Here is a 12,289-nt window from a genome sequence, read left to right as displayed (position 1 = left end):
GTCGCTCCACTCCCCGCGACAGACTCCACGTGGCATGTCCCGATGATAGCCACGATTCCACCCCACTACTCTTCGCAACAAACTCCTCCTGACCTGGGCAGCCCACTGCCAGACGGTTAAGACATCGCTATCAGTCTGTTGCTCCCTCCGCCTATAAAAGGGGGACCCCAGATACGTTATTCTCTAAGCTCTCATTTTTTACCTAGAAACTCTTAAAATTTTCGTTCGAGCACTCCATTCTTGTTGAGGCAGAGAACTGACTTGAGCGTCGGAGGAGGGTCTTGCCGGAGCAACCCCACCTCCGGTTTAGACTTTTTTGCAGTCCCGAGGCGACCGCGACTCCCTCAACTCCAGCTTCTCCGACGCAGGCGGATTTTTGCACCAACAGGATTGGCGCTAGAGGAAGGGGTGCCTTCGCAGTACCCTTTTTCTTAAAGGAGCGCTCAACGGGACCGCCTCGGGCATCTTTCTCCGACATCTCTCCTCCTTCTCCACTATCTTGCCCGATGCCTCCCCGCAAAGCATCACACGTGATCCACGGCCTCCGCGGCCAGATCTCAGGCTCCGGCCTCACCTCCAGTTTCCAGCCTCTCCTCCTCCTCCGGCAACGTGTTGGCGGAGCAATTTGACCTGCTGGCGCAGCAGGTCAGAGGCCTCACTGAAGCTGTGCAGGCCATACAGCAGCAGCAGCCGCAGGCATCAGTGCGCCGGAAAGAGGCATCGCCGAACACCAAATCCGACGGTGGCGGGCCACTTGGGCCAGCCGCCCAGTCTTTCCGAAAGATGAATCCGAGGGTGGAGAGCCCTCAGTCGGATCACGATTCCACCCCTGGAAGATCTCTACCCCATTCTGCCAGAGGACCCTCGAGACCCGTAGTCGAGAGGATTTTCTGGACTGGAGGCTCCAGGAGATGAACCGAGGATCGAAGAACTCACCACGCTCCCCCCGCTTATGGTGAGGATATTTGTACTGACCCTCCCTTTTCTCAAATGATCATGCAGAACCAATCCCGCCAAACTTCAAACTCCCCAATTTGAAAGCTACGAGGACTTCGGACCCGGTTGACCATCTGGAGGCCTTCCGGACGATGATGCTGCTTCATGCGCACCCGACGCCATTCTATGCCGAGCCTTCCCATCCACCTTGAAGGGAGCGGCGAGAAACTGGTACTCGACCTGAAGTCGGGTACCATCTTTTCTTTCGATCAGATGAGCCACCAATTTGTGGCCCATTTTGTCAGCAGCCGGCCCGGAAGGGTTCGGAGTCCCTCATCAACATCAAGCAGAGGGAGGGGAGTCCATTCGGGCCTACATCAACCGTTTCAATGTCGCCGCGCTGGAGGTCCGAAACTTGGACCAGTCGGTAGCAATGGCCGCTCTGAAGGGCGGCCTTCAGAAGAATGACCTTTTGTTCTCCTGGAGAAAAAGTACCCCAGGATTTTGCATTGGCTCGGGCCGAAGGGTATGCCCGAGCGGAAGAAGCCTTCAAAATGAAGGATGAGGAGACGCGAGAGAGCGGCAGGCGGGAGACTCGAGTAAGCCCGCAGTCGAAAAAGGGCCGAGAGAAGCTCGGCCACGTTCTCGAACTCCTCCCGGGCACAAGCGTGTCCATACTCCTCCCTCGACGCAGGCAGAGAAGTCCGGACGTCGAGTTCGACGGGGTCTCTCCCAGGAAGTTTCGCAACTATGCCCCCCTCAATGCCTCGAAAACCCAAGTGCTGATGGAGGTCAGGAGCAGCTGCCAAGGCCGGAAGGATGCGCACACACCCGGGAAGCGCAATCCTAACAAGTTCTGCCTCTACCATCGTGACCACGGCCACGATACAGAGGAGTGCATTCAGCTCCGAGACGAGATCGAGGAGCTCATCAGCGAGGTCGGCTCGACAGGTTCATTCGACGCCGACCTGAAGGCAGAGAGGATCGGCCAAGGGCCCTGCCGCAACCTGAACCACCGAGGAGGGAAGAGCAGCCGGAGATCGGCCTCCAATGGGACCATCAACTCCATCACCGGAGGACCTCAAGGAGGAGCAGACCTTCCACGACCATGGGACTCGAAAAACCTGTAAATGTACTACTAACGACTTTGCTTTGAATCAAAATTCCTTTCGACTTTGCATGTCTTTCCCTTTTGGCATGGACTTGTTACGACTGGGGATAACCCCTTCAAACAATAAAACAAGGTCATGTTAGGAACAGGAGGAGAACCTCATCCTAACATGAGCAAAATGAAAGTCCGATTATTTTAAGATCGGATCGGGGGAGAGGCCCATATAACGGCCCTTAGTGCCCCCATGGCCATGTTAGGGACAGGAGAGAACCTCGCCCTAACATGAGCAAAGTCAAAGGCCCGTTCTTTTAGACCGGATGGGGGAGAGGCCCTACAACGCCCTTATGCCCCCACAGCCATGTTAGGGACAGGAGGAGAACCTCGCCCTAACATGAGCAAAGTCAAAGGCCGTTCTTTTAGACCGGATGGGGGAGAGGCCCTACAACCCAATGTGCCCCCACAGCCATGTTAGGGACAGGAGGAGAACCTCGCCCTAACATGAGCAAAGTCAAAGGCCCGTTCTTTTAGACCGGATGGGGGGAGAGGCCCTACAACGCCCTAATGTGCCCCCACAGCCATGTTAGGAACAAGGAAAACCTCATCCTGACATGAGCAAAGTCGAAGCCCGATTCTTTTAGACCGGATGGGGGGAGAGGCCCTTGCAACGACCTTTATGTGCCCCCACAGCCCCGTTGGGAACAGAAGGAGAACCTCATCCTAACCTGAGCTGAGATCGACTACAAGAACAGAAGGAGAACCTCATCCTGACGATGACAAAAACCGATCGCCCAACATGATCGGATAAAGGAAAAGTCCCCTCAACGGCACCTCTACACTCTACGACCCCACGAAAAGCAAGGGAGGACCCTCACTCAGAAAAGAGGAGAAAATTAAAAAGAAAAGCGACGAACTACATCGGCAACAGATGAAAAACAAACTACACCAAAAACATAGGGAACTTCGTCTCAACAAAGACGGGAGCTCCTACCGAACACCCCTCTCTAAGAAGGCTCTCGACACGGGTCAAGAAAATAATGACTCCTTCAAGGTAATGCGAAGTTCAGACCACGAGCTCGAGCCTACGGCCATGGACGACAAGAAAAGCAAATCAACGTGGCGACGACTGGGCACCTCCGAACGACACCGACGTCGAACAAGTCAAGAGAAAAAGAAGTTCGACGGACGATAATTTAATGCAACACGTGGACGAGGTAACACAAAATCTCTTTTCATTTCATTCACAAAATATACACTACAAAGCCCAGCAGGCTAAAGGAAGAAAAGCAAAACAACAAGAACAAGACAAAACAACAAAAGAAAAAATATATACATGGGAAGACGGAAGGACAAAAAGAGCCCTAAGGGGACCCGGCTTCCTCCGACCTCGAACTTTCGGCTTCGACCCTCGCCAGGGAACCCTTAAATTTCGACTTCTGCTTCCAATTCCTCTCTCTCATTAATATCTCCATGTATCTTCGATGAAATCGCTGGCTTTCGTTCTCCGCCTCTCGACGCCTTTTTCTCAGGACCTCGGATTCTGCCTCCGCATCCTTGACGGCCTGCTGCTCGCATACCAGCTGGATCTTCAATTGCTGCAGCTCGGCCTTCCCCTCCCCAAGAGCGACAGATAGTTCTTCTGCGGTCTTCTCAGGGATTGGAGTTCGTCGGAATCCCGAGCGGAGCAGATTGAGCCCCCTCAGCAGCTGCCTTCGAAGGCGGGCAACTCGTCGGTCGCCAGAGCCTCCCTTGTATTCGTCCACCTGCTTGCGCCAGCCGGCCCGGTACGCATCATAGCTCGCCTCGGCATCCTGGAGCTGTTGCTGAGGAGGTCGGAGACCTTCTTCGACCACTCCCGTCGCTGTCCCGAGTCAAAAGCCGGGATGAACTTCCTCCAGCTGGCCAATCCTCTCCTGGCAGCCGACAGCTCCACCCTGAGGAACTGATCTTGGCAGCTTGAGCCCAAATTTGATCGCTGGCATGCTTCTGTGTTCCTCAAGCTCCTTCTCAAAGTTCGCCTTCCTCCGCTGTACTCCATGATCCCCTTCACGTGGAGATTTCGAAAGTAGGTGGCCTGCGGTGGCTTCAGAGTGACTCTCCCTCAACCTGCGAGCTCGCCTTCCATCTTCTTCGACCTTTTCGTAAATGAAGAACTTCCTTCTTCAGCGCTGGATTGTGGACTTCAGCGGAATCCCCTGAGGCAAGGGAAGTGCTTCGGCAGGGGCTGCCATCGGGAGGTCAACGCGTTAAGACGAGCTCATTACAAAGAAGAAGAAAGAAAGAAAAAGAAGAGAAGAAAAGTCCCCCACAAGGAGGAGACCAATTTTATTGACTGAACATTTCTTGAAGACAAAAGAAAGAAGAAAAATGGCAATAAAGGAAGAATACAAGGTTAGAGGTCTCGGACCTCTGGATCAACGGGGGACTCGGCACCTCTGGGGGTGGTCCGCGGTGGCTGCAACGGTGGAGGGTCCGGCTTCATCCTCGGATGCCTCGTCCAAGAAGCTGAGGTCGAGCTCGAGAATTTACGACCATCTTCTCCTGGCAGAGCTCGAACCCTTTATTGAATGCGGCTTGGCCGAACTCAACCTTCAACTTCTTCATTTCGGTGGAAGCCTTGAACTCCTCCACCGCTTGACCCCTGGCCTCCGAGACCAGGGTCGGGATCTGTTCCGCCATGTTGGCAACCTCGGCCTCCGCCCTCCTCACCATCTCCTCCAAGGCGGCCTTCTGTTCCCGAGGTCTGTCTCTCTCTCTCAAGCGCCTCTCGGAGACCGACCACCTCGAGGGCCATTTCCTTAAGGCGGGCAGCCTCGGCCTGCTGACCTTCCACCGCCTTGTTTGTCGTCTCGATGTTGGCGAGGAGTTGGTGCCCGAGCTGCAAGGACGACGGAGGGTCAGAATGGGAGCTGGAAGTTAATTAAATGAAGAAGCGAAAGGAAGAAAGGAAGATGAATCTGCTTACCTCGAGGAAGGCCCCCAGCGAGTCCCAGACTCGTTGTGGATCGACGCGGACGATCCTCTGGACGACTTCGGGCAGTGAGCACCCATCTACCAGCTTTTTTATTAGGTCCCTGTCACTAAAGGGATCATCCCCTGCTCCTCTTCAGAGCCGCGGATTCTTCGGTGGCAGCCCGCGACTGCCGACCCTGGGCCAAGGTCTTCCTCCTCTCACCCCCTGGCACCTCCTCAGGACGGTCTCCGAAGCGGGGACCTCGGTAGGAGAACTCAAACCCCTCGAGGAAGCCCGGGCGGCTGGAAGCTCAGTGTCTGCAAGGACGTCGGAGCTGAGGTCGCTTGGGCGGGCGCGCCGAACTCATCCCCTCCACTCTGGTCTTCTTCGCCAGCCCGGAGGCCGCGGCCCTTTCTTTTGAGAGCCTTCAGGCCCCTGGCAAGCATCTGTGCTTCTTCGCGTCCATGCCTAAAAAAAAAAAAAAAAAGAGAGAGAAGAAAAAGAAGAAAAAGAGAAAGAGGGCGTGAAAAAGAAGAAAAGAAGAGAAGTAGGAGGAAGAGAGGAAAGAAAGGAAAAGAAAAAGGAGAGATGAAATACTGCGGGATCCAGGGGGCTCAAGCCGATGTTGAACAGAAACTGCTCCTTCAGGAGGTTGGGGAGAGAAAGAGTTGGATATTTGAGGAGTTTCTGGGAGGCTTGATGATCGTCCCCCCCAGGCTGGGCGCCCGACGGACGGAGTCCCTCGGAGCCCCAAGGGGGCAACTCTAGCCTCAAGGTCGGGCATCGAACATAAAGAAACTTCCCTTCCAGTTATGGATAGAAGAGGGGCACCTTTCAGCAACCCCTTTCTACCGAACTGTGGGGAGAAGTACCACCAGTCCTTCATGGGATGACGCTTGAAGGTGTAGAAGTATCTAAACAAGGAAAGGGTGGGCTGGACTTCGACTATATGACAAAGAGAGAGGAACCCTATCAAAAACCTAAAGGAGTTCGGTGCAACCGAAGCCAGAGAAATGTCCAGAAATCGAAAAAGAGCAATGACAAAAGGCGAAGAGGAAGCCGAAGTCCGGCACGGAAGGCCTCCTGGTACAGGCAGAAGCAGCCGGGGGAGGGGCACTAGCCCGGTCGGACGGGCCAGGAAGTTCCAGTTCGTACTCCGGAGGAACCCCATACTGAACTCTTATCAGTTGGAGTTCGTCCGGAGTCAGAGAACAAGGAATGGCGTCCGGTGCAAAAATCGGACGAGGTTCAGCTCTAGCTACCGGTTCATCTACCGCCTGAGGACTCTGGGAGACCGAGACAGACGAACTCCTAGAGCCGCTAGAAGAAGAAGCCCTGGAAGACATCTAGAATCACACGAAGACCACTTACAGAGGCGAAATCCCTAAAAATCGAGAAAATCGGACAAGGTCTCGGGGGACTGATGTGCAGAGCAAGAGGAAGAAAGATCGAACGAAAAGGAAGAACAAAAAGAGGAAGGAGTTTCGAGACTAACCTAAGCGATTCGGAGAGGTGCGAAGGTGCGAAAATGGGGACGGCTCGAGGAACGCCTAAGGCTGGAAAGGGCGCTGAGAAAAATCGAGTTCTCAGGGAGAAGAAGGGCGCCAGAACGAGACCGTCGGATAGAGCGGGACTCTTGGAGGAGGAGTGGGTTTAAATAGGCCCCGAGATCCGGCATAATGATGATTGCGAATCCCTCTAACCGGTCTCTTTTCGCCGCGTGTCCCACTCACCACAGCGGCGGTTAAAAAGTGGCAAACGCTGACAGAGCCTTTATTGCGCCACGCCTTGAGCACCGTTCCACTGCAGGTTCCAAAAGAGCCTCTTCGGATCGCCTCGATTTGAAAAGACTCCAGCACATGTGCATTGAATGCCAAAATATCTGAGGACGATTGCGTGCGGACATCAAGGGAGCAACTTCGGCTGTGACAATCTCTCTGTACTTCCTTCATTCGAAATTCGAACTCGAAAGTAGGGGGACTGGTGTTGGGTATAAAATACCCTCAGTCGAAGTTCTTGACAGGATTGACCCTCCCAGGACTCCTCCGACTTTCGACACAGATGGTATCTCTCCGGACTTCTCCAACAGCCGGATTCCCACAGTGCTGACTGAATTCCCCGATGGACGAACTCCCACTGCACCACCCGAGCTCCTTCAACATGAGTTCCCCTAGTCATCTATTAAGCCGCCCCAAGTGCTCACTGAGCTCCGCCGCCAGCCGACTTTCTACGACTATCAGCTGTTCCCGAATCCCTTCCAGACTTCTTCCAGCCAGGTTCAACTCCAATCCGAACTACCCCGGACTTCGTCAACGCTGAACTTCTCCAACGGTAGATTCCTACAACTACCAGATTTCATCCGGACTCCTACGGGAGCCGGACCTCGTTCCAACTCGGCTGCAGGCGGACTTCGCCCGGACTCCTACGGGAGCCGGGCTCCGCCACGACTTCACTTACAGGTAAACTTCGTCCGGACTCCTACGGGAGCCAGACTTCACCCACAACTCCAATTGCAGGAGGACTCCGTCCGGACTCCAACGGGAGCCGGATCTCGTCTCCGACTCCGGCTGCAGGCGGACTTCACCCAGACTCCTACGGGAGCCGGGCTCCGCCCTCGACTTCACTTACAGGTAAACTTCGTCCGGACTCCTACGGGAGCCGAACTTCACCCACAACTCCAATTGCAGGAGGACTCCGTCCGGACTCCAATGGGAGCCGGATCTCGTCTCCGACTCCGGCTGCAGGCGGACTTCGCCCGGACTCCTACGGGAGCCGGGCTCTGCCCATGACTTCACTTATAGGTAAACTTCGTTCGGACTCCTACGGGAGCCGGACTTCACCCACAACTCCAATTGCAGGAGGACTCCATCCGGACTCCAACAGGAGCTGGATCTCGTCTCCGACTCCGGCTGCAGGCGGACTCCACCCGGACTCCTATGGGAGCCGGGCTCCACCCACGACTTCACTTACAGGTAAACTTCGTCCGGACCCCGACGGGAGCTGGACTTCACCCACAACTCCAATTGCAGGAGGACTCCGTCCGGACTCCAATGGGAGCCAGATCTCGTCTCCGACTCCGGCTGCAGGTGGACTTCGCCCGGACTCCTACGGGAGCTGGACTCTGCCCACGACTTCACTTACAGGTAAACTTCGTCCGGACCCCTACGGGAGCCAGACTTCACCCCTGACTTTGATTGTAGGTAGGCCTCGTCCGAGCTCCTACGGGAGCCAGACCTCGTCTCCGACTCCAGCTGCGGGAAGACTCCGTTCGGACTCTCACGAGAGCCAGACCTCGTCCCCAACTTCGGCTGAAGGAAGACTTCGTCCGGACTCCCTACGGGAGCCGGACTCCGGGCTCCTCTCGAGTGGGTAGCTAACCGCCTCTCTCCGCTAGACACTCCAGCCGAACTTCAGCAGACAGGCCCCATCACTCCCTGACGGGCCGCAGTAACGGCCATGACTCTGCTCCACTTCCTGCGACGGATTCCACACGACTCTATTACTCCCTGGCAGACCGTTATGATGCCCACGATCCTGCTCCACTTCTTGCGATAGATACCGCACGATTCTTCCATCCTCTGGCAAGTCGCGACAACGGACGCCGCTCCACTCCCCGCGACAGACTCCACGTGGCATGTCCCGGTGATAGCCATGATTCCACCCCACTACTCTTCACAACAAACTCCTCCTGACTCTGGGCAGCCCACTGTCAGACGGTTACAAACATCGCTATCAGTCTGTTGCTCCCTCCGCCTATAAAAGGGAGACCCCAGATACGTTATTCTCTAAGCTCTCATTTTTACCTAGAAACTCTGCTAAAATTTTGTTCGAGCACTCCATTCTTGTTGAGGCAGAGAACTAACTTGAGCGTCGGAGGGTCTTGCCGGAGCAACCCCACCTCCGGTTTAGACTTCTTTTGCAGGTCCCGACGGTGACCGCGACTCCCTCGACTCCAGCTTCTCTGGAGCAGGCAGATTTTTGCACCAACATAAATCAAAATTAAATATGGTTTAATTTGATTTAATTGGGCTCCTAGTTGGACTAGGATCACCTTTAATTAGGTTGCAATTAATCTGTATTGGGTTCAAAGAGTTTGACCTAGTCTACATGAGAATCCTAGTTAGACTAGGATTCCATCTTTTCCCTTGTGCCACCTAAGAAAGCTCACACCCATATATTTATTTCTAAATATTTTTCTATGATATCCACATCTAAGGAATGTAATCTCACACCACTTATTCTAGAGATTTGAATCAAATTTGATTTGGTTCATTATGGAAAGTGGTTTGGGTTTATTTCCTTTGAAAAAGTCCCTCTTGACGAAAACTCCTCTCCCCTCTCTTGTGCCAACTTTCTCCATGCCTACCTTTTCTTTTTGTCACCTCTTTTGTGTGTGGTTTCCTGATCTCCATGCAGATAATAAGGGAAGGGGCATCCAAGAGTTGGACGCCCCATGGTTTCCTTGTTTGACTAGGTCATTTGACCTAGTCTACCTTATCTAGTGGTGCCTCCTATATGATAGGAGGTGGGAGCCAGAAATCTATGGTTTTTTCATAGAAAAGGTAGAGAAGAAAGTGGATGGCATGGGTATTTTGAGGTGCCAGTTTTCTTGGAGGAGAGTCTTCTATCAAGACATCAAAATTTGATGTCTTGTAGAGACAAAAGGTAAGAGAGAAGATTGTCTTCTCTTATTATTTTTCTTTTAGTTTATTTTTATTTTTATTTTTTATGATTTTTATGTGATAAAAATCTGAGAGAGAAAGAGGGATGGCATGGTGGATCTATGCTTCAATGAATTGGGGCATGGTGATCTGATTTTGGACATGATCTGATCATGTCCTGATGAGAGAAGAAGAAGAAAAGAAGGTCATCTCTTAAGGTTTCTTTTATAACCCTTCTTTTCCATCAATCATGAGGTTTTTCTATGAGAAAAATCAAATAACATAAGATCTAGAAGTTTGAAAAAATATCTAGTGGAGAAGGTCTTCTCATGTCCTAGCATAGAGATATTTTCAGGACATCAATCGTTGATGTCCTGAAAGAGAAGATCTGTCTTCTCTTAAGATTTTTTCTATTATATATTATTTTTGATTTTAGAGAGGTTCAAGGATTTGACTTCTCCCTCATTCCTCCTCATATTCTTCATCTCTTGGAATGTCCAAGAGATCCGAAGAATATTTTTAGATTAACCATCCGGAGGGATCCACAAGAAGCTAGCACTTTGAGCAGATCTTCATTCGACGAATCTCCGATTTTGTTGCAGCCTCGTGTGGATCTCCTATAGAGGCTGGACGCGTGTGCGGCTTCAAAGGCAACAAAAAAAATCAACTGTGGAGTTCTCCACCTGTGTGAAGGTAAAAGATCTGATCTCTTCTCTTACCTAGATGTGATCTAGGTTTTAGATCTAAAATTATTTTGGATCTAAGGTATTGATTTGATCAATACCAAAGCTTTTATTTTTTGACTTATAAATGCAATATGACATATTATAGATCTTAGTTGTAGGATTTAGTAATCTGATTACATGTATTTGTAGATTAAATTGTTTAATTTATATATTCTGCTGCGTTATATTTTAAAAATATTTTGAAATTTATGCATGAAATCCTGCACTTTTTCTATCACAAACAACCTATGAAAGAATTTGGTATTTACATTCCCTTCTTTAAGCCACATGATTTGGAATTTTTGTCTTTGACACACTTTTTTCCACCTTCTAATGGCCTTTAGGTGGATAATTTGACTCCAGAAGAGTGGTCACCATCACATTTCCATGACTATCACACCACCCCATGGATGCTCTTATATGATAGCCAAAATTGTCAAAGGAAAAGAGATTAAGGTACTTGGGTCTCTTATCAATCATAGAAAGGAGAATGAGATAGTGATCAGAAGCCAACTAAGTCAAATGATGTATTTTTGATTCAAAAAATAGATCGAGCCTTATATCTGAAGCAAAGACATAATCCAACTATTCCCATATCCAAGCTCGACCAAGCCTATCGTTACACCAATTATATCTCGGTCCTTTGTAGCTAAGGTCAATGAGTTCCATTTGAATGAAGATCCCAAATTCTCGAATATCTCGATCAATTTTGAAATCTTTACCCCCTTTTTAAGTAGTTGTAAAGGTAAATCTAAAGTTAAGACAATGGATATAGAATCTCAGATGATCCTGCTAGTATAGACTATACCCAAGACCAACAATAGGATCCCACAAAAACACTTGCCTATCTATGGAGTGAAATTGATATAATCTACCTCCTTACACTAAGCAATATGATACCACCTGAGAGATCCACAGTAGGAAACCATATACAGATTTTGAAAAGGATCCATCATTATTGGAATTCGAGGTATAGACCCTTTTAAGAGTCTTGTGTCGAGGAAATAACACAAGTCTAGATAATGCTGATGAATAATGGTTAACAAAAGTGGGCTTTGCTACTCCCTTATAGTTTCATGTTAAGATCTTCATTGTGACAATTAAATCAAGTTATAGTTCTATATTAGTATTTGCATTTTTGATAGTGGAGTCGAGTAGGATAACATAACCCCTTCACTTGCCCCATGCTCCATAGACATAGGACCTTCAAATCTCACACCATCCAAGTCCAAGAAGGAACCTTTAATAGGTTGTTGTTGCATCTAATTGGGCTCGAACTTTGATGAACATCCATACTCATTAAGGACTTTCATAACATGTGAAAGTATACAATATGAGAAGATGGATCATTATCAGAAGGCTATTGTGGAACCATCTTTGTGGCATCTATTGCTGAGTAGGAGCAAACGACCCCCCTGCTGGCTAGTTGGTGAGCTATCGGGATTGTCACCACTATCAACCATATTTCTTCTTATTTACTTAAAGTTTGGTAAATGGTGCTCAATGAGGAAGATCTTTTTGCAGCTCCTTTATGTTTAATTTTTTTCAGAATAAAGATCTTTGGCTAGCGTGGACATTCAGATCTGGAGATCAACTAGGGCCCTAACTTTTGTTGATGTCTCTATCACTTCTCCTCTGGTATTGTAGATGATGCTAGCTCACTCTAAAGGATCTGCTTTCAGAGCTTGAGGTAGATCCACCTCCTCTAGCTCATCATGTAGCAGTGGAGCATATTGTGACCAAGTGACAATAGATGGATGTAGATCAAACTTAGCTAGGGTTTTCAGTGGAGAATGCTTGGAAGCTCATCTCAATTGCATCCAAGCCATGGACAATTGAACTCCCAAAAGAGCGAGTGTAGGAGATTTTTCAAATCTTGATTAAAGGATGATGAAACTAGGACTTT

This window comes from Elaeis guineensis, chromosome 7 (genome assembly GCF_000442705.2).
Source record: "Elaeis guineensis isolate ETL-2024a chromosome 7, EG11, whole genome shotgun sequence".
Lineage (NCBI taxonomy): Eukaryota > Viridiplantae > Streptophyta > Magnoliopsida > Arecales > Arecaceae > Elaeis > Elaeis guineensis.
The sequence above is the reverse complement of the archived record's forward strand: the minus strand, read 5'-3'. Positions refer to the sequence as shown.